Raw genomic sequence first — 8,628 nt, 5'->3', positions numbered from 1 at the left:
CCCAGAGCAGGGGACTCCTCCACCTCTGTCCGAGGGACGTATGTGGCTCTAGCAAATAGTTCTGGGCCCTCCAAGAGTGGTAGATCCCTCCACCACCACCTGCAGGGCGAGCATGGCTCTAGCAAGCAGTTCTAGGCCTGCCCAGCTTGGGAGCCTGGAGCGGGGAACACTTCCCCTGGCCCCTGTGGGGTGTGTGTGTCTCTCGCAAGCTGTTTTGGGTCTACCTGGATTGGAGGATTTCTCTGCTTCTGCCTGCGGGATGCCTGCAGCACACCTGCGGCCCTAGAGAGTGGTACTGGGCCTGCCCACAGCCGGAGCCTGCTGCCCATGAGGCATGCAACTCTAGCAAGCAGTTTTGGGGCCCGCCCAGCTCCGTGAGGGCAAAGGGACCCACTCGGCAACTGGGTTAGTCTGGGAAGGTTAATACCTCCTTCCCTACCTTACACCCAGTCACTCGTGGTCCCCCAGGTCCGAGACCCTATTCACTCCAGTAGGCCACTGCTCCCAGGGTTTACCTGGCAAAATCAACCAGAAATCTGAGTTTGGCAGGGGGGCCTTGTGTGTTTAAATTAGGCTTCTGTCCAATTAGATTTCTCTCCAAACCTTGGAGTGAGTGGGTGGAGACTCCTCAGAGTTCAATGTTGCAGGTGGGGAATATATACAGTTTTATATAGTTCAAACCTTCCCTCAACCATACACCTGGGGTGTTCCTTTGAATAGTCCTTGGGTGGTCTACGAGGTTTGAGGGGTCCAAATCAGTTGTCCCAGTCAGCACCAGTTTCAGGTGGAAGAGTTGAAATATCTCCGGCAGCTAGTTAAGAGGGATCTGCTTGCAGTTCAGATATAACTTGCTCCAGTGCTCCGCGAGGGCAAAGGGACCCACCTGGCAAATGGGTTAGTTTGGGAAGGTTGATACCTCCTTCCCCACCTTGCACCCAGTCACTTGTAATCCTCCAGGTCTGTGGCCCTATTTACTCCAGTAGGCCACTGCTCCCAGGGTTTACCTGGAAAAATCAGCCAGAAATCTGAGTTCAGCAGGGGGGCCTTGCATGTTTAAATTAGGCTTCTGTCCAGCTAGATTTCTCTGTAAATCAAAGGCTGCATTTGGCTTTAAACTCAGGTGTCAATTCTAGCCTCTGCCCACCCACTGCCTTTGTCTCAGCCGCATTAGCCCCCTGAGGGCTGGCGCTCCACCCAAGAAAGTTAAGTGTGCCCTGCCTGTGGCTGCTGTCCAGGATGGCGTGCTGCTCAGGATGCCACCATTTCTGCACTGGTGTCCCCGAGCTGACTCTCCTCTCCTCACACCCGCACCACAGTCAGCACAGAACAGCACCAGCCCTTTCCCCCTCCACTTCTCTCAAGGAGATGCCCAAGAATCAGGACTCCATAGGTAATAAACCTCCAGATCTCGTAGTGGGTGGGTGGAGACTCCTTGGAGTTCAATGTTGCATGTAGGGAATATATACAGATTTATACAGTTTTATAGTTTTATGTCTGGCCGGAGGGTGCCATGGCATGCGAGCAGGGGTAGGAGCTCCAGTTTTTAGGGGGTCTCTCCCGTGGAATAGAGTGGGAGGAAGTTTGAACTCTGCTCGCTTGTTTGCATGGAGTAAACTGCAAGCCCTTGTTGTGAGGGAGAGGACTCCCGTCCGCTTGGTGGTGGATTTTGTACCTTTTGGTTGTATTTTTGGGGTCGCAGGTCGCCTCAGGAAGGTTGAAGTGTGCTCTTCAATCTTCTCTCTTGTCTCTGCTCCAAACCATCAGCTAATTTGCTACGCTTCTGTCCTTTCAGCCTCCTTCTGGATGGGAGCTTCTGTAAAAAGCTGGCTGCAGTCCGCCATCTTGGCTCCGCCCCCCTGCTGCCTTGTTTTTCAAACTTTTTTATCTCACAGGCACCTGCCACAACACCCAGCTATTTTTTGGTTGCAGCCGTCATCGTTGTTTTAGATGGATTTGAGCCTGCCACCTTAAGTGTATGTGGCTGGCACCTTAGCCACTTGAGCTACAGGCACGGAGCCTTAAATTGTCCTCTTAAGAGGCAAAGGTTGCCTGACTGAATATAAAACTCAGGCCAGATATCTGCTGCATATAAGAATCTCATCTTGGCTCAGCGCCTGTGGTTCAAGTGGCTAAGGCTCCAGCCACATACACCTAAGGTGGCGGGTTCGAATCCAGCCTGGGCCCTCCAGACAACAATGATGGCTGCAACCAAAAAATAGCCGGGCATTGTGGTGGGCTCCTGTAGTCTCACCTACTTGGGAGGCAGAGGCAGGAGACTCGCTTGAACCCCGGAGTTGGAGGTTGCTGTGAGCTGTGATGTCACAGCACTCTACCCAGGGGAACAGCTTGAGGCTTTGTCTCAAAAAAAAAAATATTGTCTTACCTTAAATGATAAATATAGACTCAGGGTGAATGGCAAACAGAAATCAGAGAAAAGCAGGGGTTGCAATTATATTCACAGAAACAATATGCTTTAAACCAACAAAAGTAAGGAAAGATAACAATGGTCACTTCATATTTGTTAAGGGCAACACTCAACATGATGAGATTTCAATTATTAACATTTATGTGCCCAACCAGAATGCTCCTCAATTTATAAGGGAGACCCTAAGAGACATGAACAATTTAATATCTTTCAGCACCATAATAGTTGGAGATTTTAATACCCCTTTGGCAGTGTTGGATAGATACTTCAATAAGAAACAAAGCAAAGAAATTTTGGACTTAAACATCACCATACAACAATTGAATTTAACAGACACCTACAGAAAATTTTATCCTAACAAAACCGAATATACATTCTTCTCATCAGCCCATGGAACATCCTCCAAAATTGATCACATCTTAGGTCACAAGTCTAACTGCAGCAAATTTAAAAGTATAGAAATTATTCCTTATATTTTCTTGGATCATCATGCAATAAAAGTTGAACTCACCAATAACAGGAATCTGCATACTCATACAAAGACATGGAAACTAAATAACCTTATGCTGAATAATAGCTGGGTCATAGATGAGATTAAGAAGGAACTTGCCAAATTTTTGGAACAAAACAATAATGAAGATATGAATTATCAGAAGCTGTGGGATATTGCAAAGGCAGTCCTAAGAGGGAAATTTATAACATAGCAAGGCTTCTTCAAGAGAATGGAAAGAGAAGAAGTCAATAACTTAATGGGACATCTCAAGCAACTGGAAAAGGAAGAACATTCCAACCCCAAACCCAAAAGAAAAAAAGAGATAACTAAAATTAGAGCAGAATTAAATGAAATGGAAAACAAAGAATTATTCAAAAGATCAATGAATCAAAAAGTTGGTTTCTTAAAAAATTCAACAAAATTGGGTGGTGCCTGTGGCTCAAAGGAGTAGGGTGCCAGCCCCATACGCCAGAGGTGGTAGGTTCAAACCCAGCCCTGGCCAAAAACTGCAAAAAAAAAGAAAGAAAGAAAGAAAGAAAAGAAAAAAGAAAAATTCAACAACATTGATAAACCTTTGGCCAACTTAACCAAATATAGAAAATTAAAATCCCTAATATCATCAATCAGAAATAACAAAGGTGAAATAACAACAGACACCTCAGAAATTCAAAGAATCCTTAATGAATACTACAAAAAACTCTGTTCTCAGAAATATGAAAATCTGAAAGAAATTGACCAGTACATGGAAGCACAACACCTTTCTAGACTTAGCCATAAAGGATTGGAAATGCTAAACAGACCTATATCAAGTACTGAAGTAGCATAAACTATACAAAATCTCCCCAAAAAGAAGAGTCCAGAACCAGATGGTTTCACATCAGAATTCTACCAAACCTTTACAGAGGAGCTAGTACCTATATTATTTAATCTTTTCCAGAACATAGAAAAAGAAGGAATACTTTCCAACACATTCTATGAAGCAAAAATCACCCTGATCCCCAACCAGGAAAAGACCCAAGAAGAAAAGAAAATTTAGACTAATATCCTTTATGAATATACATGCAAAAATATTCAATAAGATCATAGCAAACAGAATCCAGCAACACATCAAATAAATTATATACCATGACCAAGTGGGTTTTATCCCAGGGTCTCAAAGTTGGTTCAATATATGTAAATCTATAAATATAATGCATCATATAAACAAAATAAAAAACAAAGACCATATGATATTCTCAACAGATGCAGAAAAATCTTTTGACAATATCCAGCATCCTTTTATGATCAGAACACTTAAGAAAATAGGTATAGAAGGGACTCGTCTTAAACCAATAGAGGCCATCTACAGCAAACCCACAGCCAATATCATATTGAATGGAGTAAAATTGAAAACATTTCCACTCAGACCAGGAACCAAGCACAGTTGCCCATAGTCTCCACTGCTTTTTAACATTGTAATGGAAATCTTAGCCATTGCAATCAGGCAAGAGAAGGTGATCAAGGGTATACAGATAGGGTTAGAGGAGATCAAACTTTCACTCTTCACAGATGATATGATTTTACACGTGGAACATACCAGGGACTCAACTGAAAAACTCTCAGAAGTAATCAAGGAATACAGTAGCGTCTCAGGATACAAAATCAATACTCACAAATCAGTAGCTTTTATATATACCAATAACAGTTAAGCTGAAAAAAAAAGTCAAGGACTCTATTCCTTTTACAGTAATGCCAAAGAAGATGAAATATCTAGGAATTTACCTAACAAAGGACATGAAAGATCTCTATAAAGAGAGCTATGAAACTCTAATAAAAGAAATAGCTAAAGATGTTAACAAATGGAAAAACATACCATGCTCACAGCTGGGAAGAATCAACACTGTTAAAATGTCCATACTACCCAAAGCAATATACAATTTTAATGCAATCCCTATTAAAGCACCACTGTCATACTTTAAAGACCTCAAAAAAATAATACTTTATTTTATATGGAACCAGAAAAAACCTCGAATACCCAAGACATTACTCAGAAATAAAAAAAAAAAAATCAGAAGGAATCACACTACCAGACTTCAGACTATACTATAAATCTATAGTGATCAAAACAGCATGGTACTGACACAAAAATAGAGAGGTAGATGTATGGAACAGAGCTGAGAACCAAGAGATGAACACAGATACTTATCATCCTTTGATCTTTGATAAGCCTATCAAAAATATAAATTGGGGGAAACATTCCCTATTTAACAAATGGTGCTGGGACAACTGGCTGGTGGCTTGTAGATGACTGAAACTGGACCCACACCTTTCACCATTAACAAAAATTGACTCTCACTGGTTAAAAGATTTAAACTTAAGACATGAAAGTACAAAGATTCTTGGAGAGCGTGCAGGGGAAACACTTGAAGATATTGACCTGGGAGAATACTTTATGAGGAGGACCCTCTAAGGTAATTGAAGCAACACCAAAAATACATTACTGGGATCTGATCAAACTAAAAAGCTTCTGCACAGCCAGGAACACAGTAAGTAAAGCAAGTAGACAGCCCTAATAATGGGAGAGGATATTTGCAGGTTATGCTTTTGACAAAGGTTGGATAACCAGAATCCACTGAGAACTCAAACTTATTAATAAGAAAAGAACAAGTAATCCCATTTCCTTGTGGGCAATGGACTTGAACAGAAGCTTCTCTGAAGAAGATAGGTGCATGGCCTATAGACACATGAAAAAATTCTCATCATCTTTAATCATCAGAGAAATGCAAATCAAAACCACTTTGAGATATCATTTAACTTCAGTAAGATTAGCCCACATCACAAAATCCCAAAACCATAGATGCTGGCATGGATGTGGAGAAAAGGGAACATTTCTGAACTACTGGTGGGAATGCAATCTAATACATCCCTTTTGGAAGGAAATATGGAGAATACTCAGGGATTCAAAAGTAGACATGCCATTCAATCCTGCAATTCCTCTACTAGGAGTATATCCAAAAGTGCAAAAATCACTTTATAACAAATATATTTGCACCAGATTGCTCACTGCAGCTCAATTCGTAATAACCAAGTCATGGAGGAAGCCCAAGTGCTCATCAACCCATAAATGAATTAAAAAATTGTGATATAGCTTTTTCGCAACGGGTTTGCTACCAGAACACAGGTGTTGTGAAAGCTGCCCATACAATCCAAAATGGAGAAGGAAAAGACTTATATCAACATCATTGTCATTGCACACGTAGGTTCAGGCAAGTCCACCACTACTGGACATCTGATCTACAAATGTGGTGGCATTGACAAGAGAACCATTGGAAAATCTGAGAAGGAGGCTGCTGAGATGAGAAAGGGCTCCTTCAAGTATGCCTGGGTCCTGGATAAACTGAAGGCTGAGCGTGAGCGTGGTATCACCATTGATATCTCCCTGTGGAAATTTGAGACCAGCAAATACTATGTGACTATCATTGATGCCCCAGGACACAGAGACTTTATCAAAAACATGATTACAGGCACATCTCAGGCTGACTGTGCTGTCCTGATTGTTGCTGCTGGTGTTGGTGAATTTGAAGCTGGTATCTCAAAGAATGGGCAGACCCGTGAGCATGCCCTTCAAGATTACACACTGGGTGTGAAGCAACTAATTGTTGGTGTTAACAAGATGGATTCCACTGAGACTCCCTATAGCCAGAAGAGATACGAGGAAATCATTAAAGAAGTCAGCACTTACATTAAGAATATCGGCTACGACCGTGACACAGTAGCATTTGTGCCAATTTCTGGTTGAAATGGTGACAACATGTTGGAGCCAAGTGCAAACATGCCTTGGTTCAAGGGATGGAAAGTCACCCGGAAGGATGGCAATGCCAGTGGAACCACAGTGCTTGAAGCTCTGGATTGCATTCTGCCACCAACTCGTCCAACTGACGAGCCCTTGCGTCTGCCTCTGCAGGATGTCTACAATATTGGTGGTATTGGTACTGTCCCTGTGGGCCGAGTGGAGACTGGTGTTCTCAAACCTGGCATGGTGGTCACCTTTGCTCCAGTTAATGTTACAACTGAAGTAAAGTCTGTGGAAATGCACCATGAAGCTTTGAGCGAAGCTCTTCCAGGAGACAACGTTGGCTTCACTGTCAAGAATGTGTCTGTCAAAGATGTTCATTGTGGCAATGTTGCTGGTGATAGCAAAAATAACCCACCGATGGAAGCAGCTGGCTTCACTGCTCAGGTGATTATCCTGAACCATCCAGGCCAAATTAGTACTGGCTATGCTCCTGTACTGGATTGTCACACAGCTCACATTGCCTGCAAGTTTGCTGAGCTGAAAGAAAAGATTGACCACCACTCTGGTAAAAAGCTGGAAGATGGCCCTAAATTCCTGAAATCTCGTGATGCTGCCATTGTCAATATGGTTCCTGGCAAACCCACGTGTGTTGAGAGCTTCTCAGATTATCCTCCTCTGGGTTGTTTCACTGTTCATAACATGACACAGACAGTTGCTGTTGGTGTCATCAAAGCAGTGGACAAGAAGGCTGCTGGAGCTTGCAAGGTCACAAAGTCTGTCTAGAAAGCTCAGAAGGCTAAATGAATATTATCTCTAATACCTGTCACCCCAGTCTTAATCAGTGGTGGAAGAACGGTCTCAGAACTGTTTGTTTCAATTGGCCATTTAAATTTAATAGTAAAAGACTGGTTAATGATAACAATGCATCATCAAACCTTCAGAAGGAAAGGAAAATGTTTTATGGACCATTTGTTTCTTTTTGTGTGGCAGTTTTAAGTTATTAGTTTTTAAAATCAGTGCTTTTTAATGGAAACAACATGACCAAAAATCTGTCACAGAATTTTGAGGCCCATTAAAACAAAGTTTAATGAGAAAAAAAAATTGTAGTATATGTATACTGTGGAATATTATGCAGCCTTTAAAAGGATGGAGACTTTGCCATCTTGTGGTATATGTATACCATGGAATATTATGCAGCCTTAAAAAAGATGGAGACTTTACGTTTACATGGATGGATCTGGAACATATTCTACTTAGTAAAGTATCTCAAAATGGAAGAAAAAGTATCCAATGTACTCAGTACTATTACAAAACCAATTTACAATCACTCACACTTTCATAATGAAGAATAGATCACAACTATGGCCCAGGATGAAGGAGGAGGAGAAGGAAGGGGAGGGGGAAGGCTAAATGGAGGATTGGTGAATGGGGGATCACACCTATGGTGCATATTGCAAGGGTACATGTCGGATCTATTAATTATAGAGTATAAATGTCTTTTTTTTTTTGAGACAGAGCTTCAAGCTGTCCCCCTGGGTAGAGTGCCCTGGCATCACAGCTCACAGCAACCTCCAACTCCTGGGCTCAAGCGAGTCTCCTGCCTCTGCCTCCCAAGTAGCTGGGACCATAGGCGCCCACCACAACGCCTGGCTATTTTTTGGTTGCAGCCATCATTGTTGTTTGGTGGGCCCGGACTGGATTCGAACCCGCCACCTTGGGTGTATGTGGCTGGTGCCTTAGCCACTTGAGCCCCAGGCGCCGAGCCAAGTATAAATGTCTTAACACAATAATTAAGTAAATGAAATGAGGGATATATTAACCAGTACAATGTAAGCATTTCAAATTGTATATGAATAAGCACATTGTACCCCATAAATGCATTAATGTATACATGATCTACCCCTTTATGATTTAATAAAAGAAAAGTAAAATCAC

The 8,628-nt window shown here is 42.2% G+C and overlaps 1 pseudogene across 1 annotated transcript; it reads left to right on the top strand.

Moving 5' to 3' along the window:
* The first annotated feature begins 6,082 nt into the window (after positions 1 to 6,082).
* On the top strand, positions 6,083 to 7,497 carry LOC100940642 (annotated as a pseudogene). The gene has a single exon (XR_001161591.2). The product of XR_001161591.2 is annotated as an elongation factor 1-alpha 1 pseudogene (transcript).
* Positions 7,498 to 8,628: the final 1,131 nt, after the last annotated feature.

Source organism: Otolemur garnettii, unplaced genomic scaffold (assembly GCF_000181295.1).
Source record: "Otolemur garnettii isolate 467f Iridium unplaced genomic scaffold, OtoGar3 scaffold00117, whole genome shotgun sequence".
Taxonomy (NCBI): Eukaryota; Metazoa; Chordata; class Mammalia; order Primates; family Galagidae; genus Otolemur; species Otolemur garnettii.
Note: the sequence above shows the minus strand (reverse complement) of the source record. Positions and strands in the feature narration are given on the sequence as shown.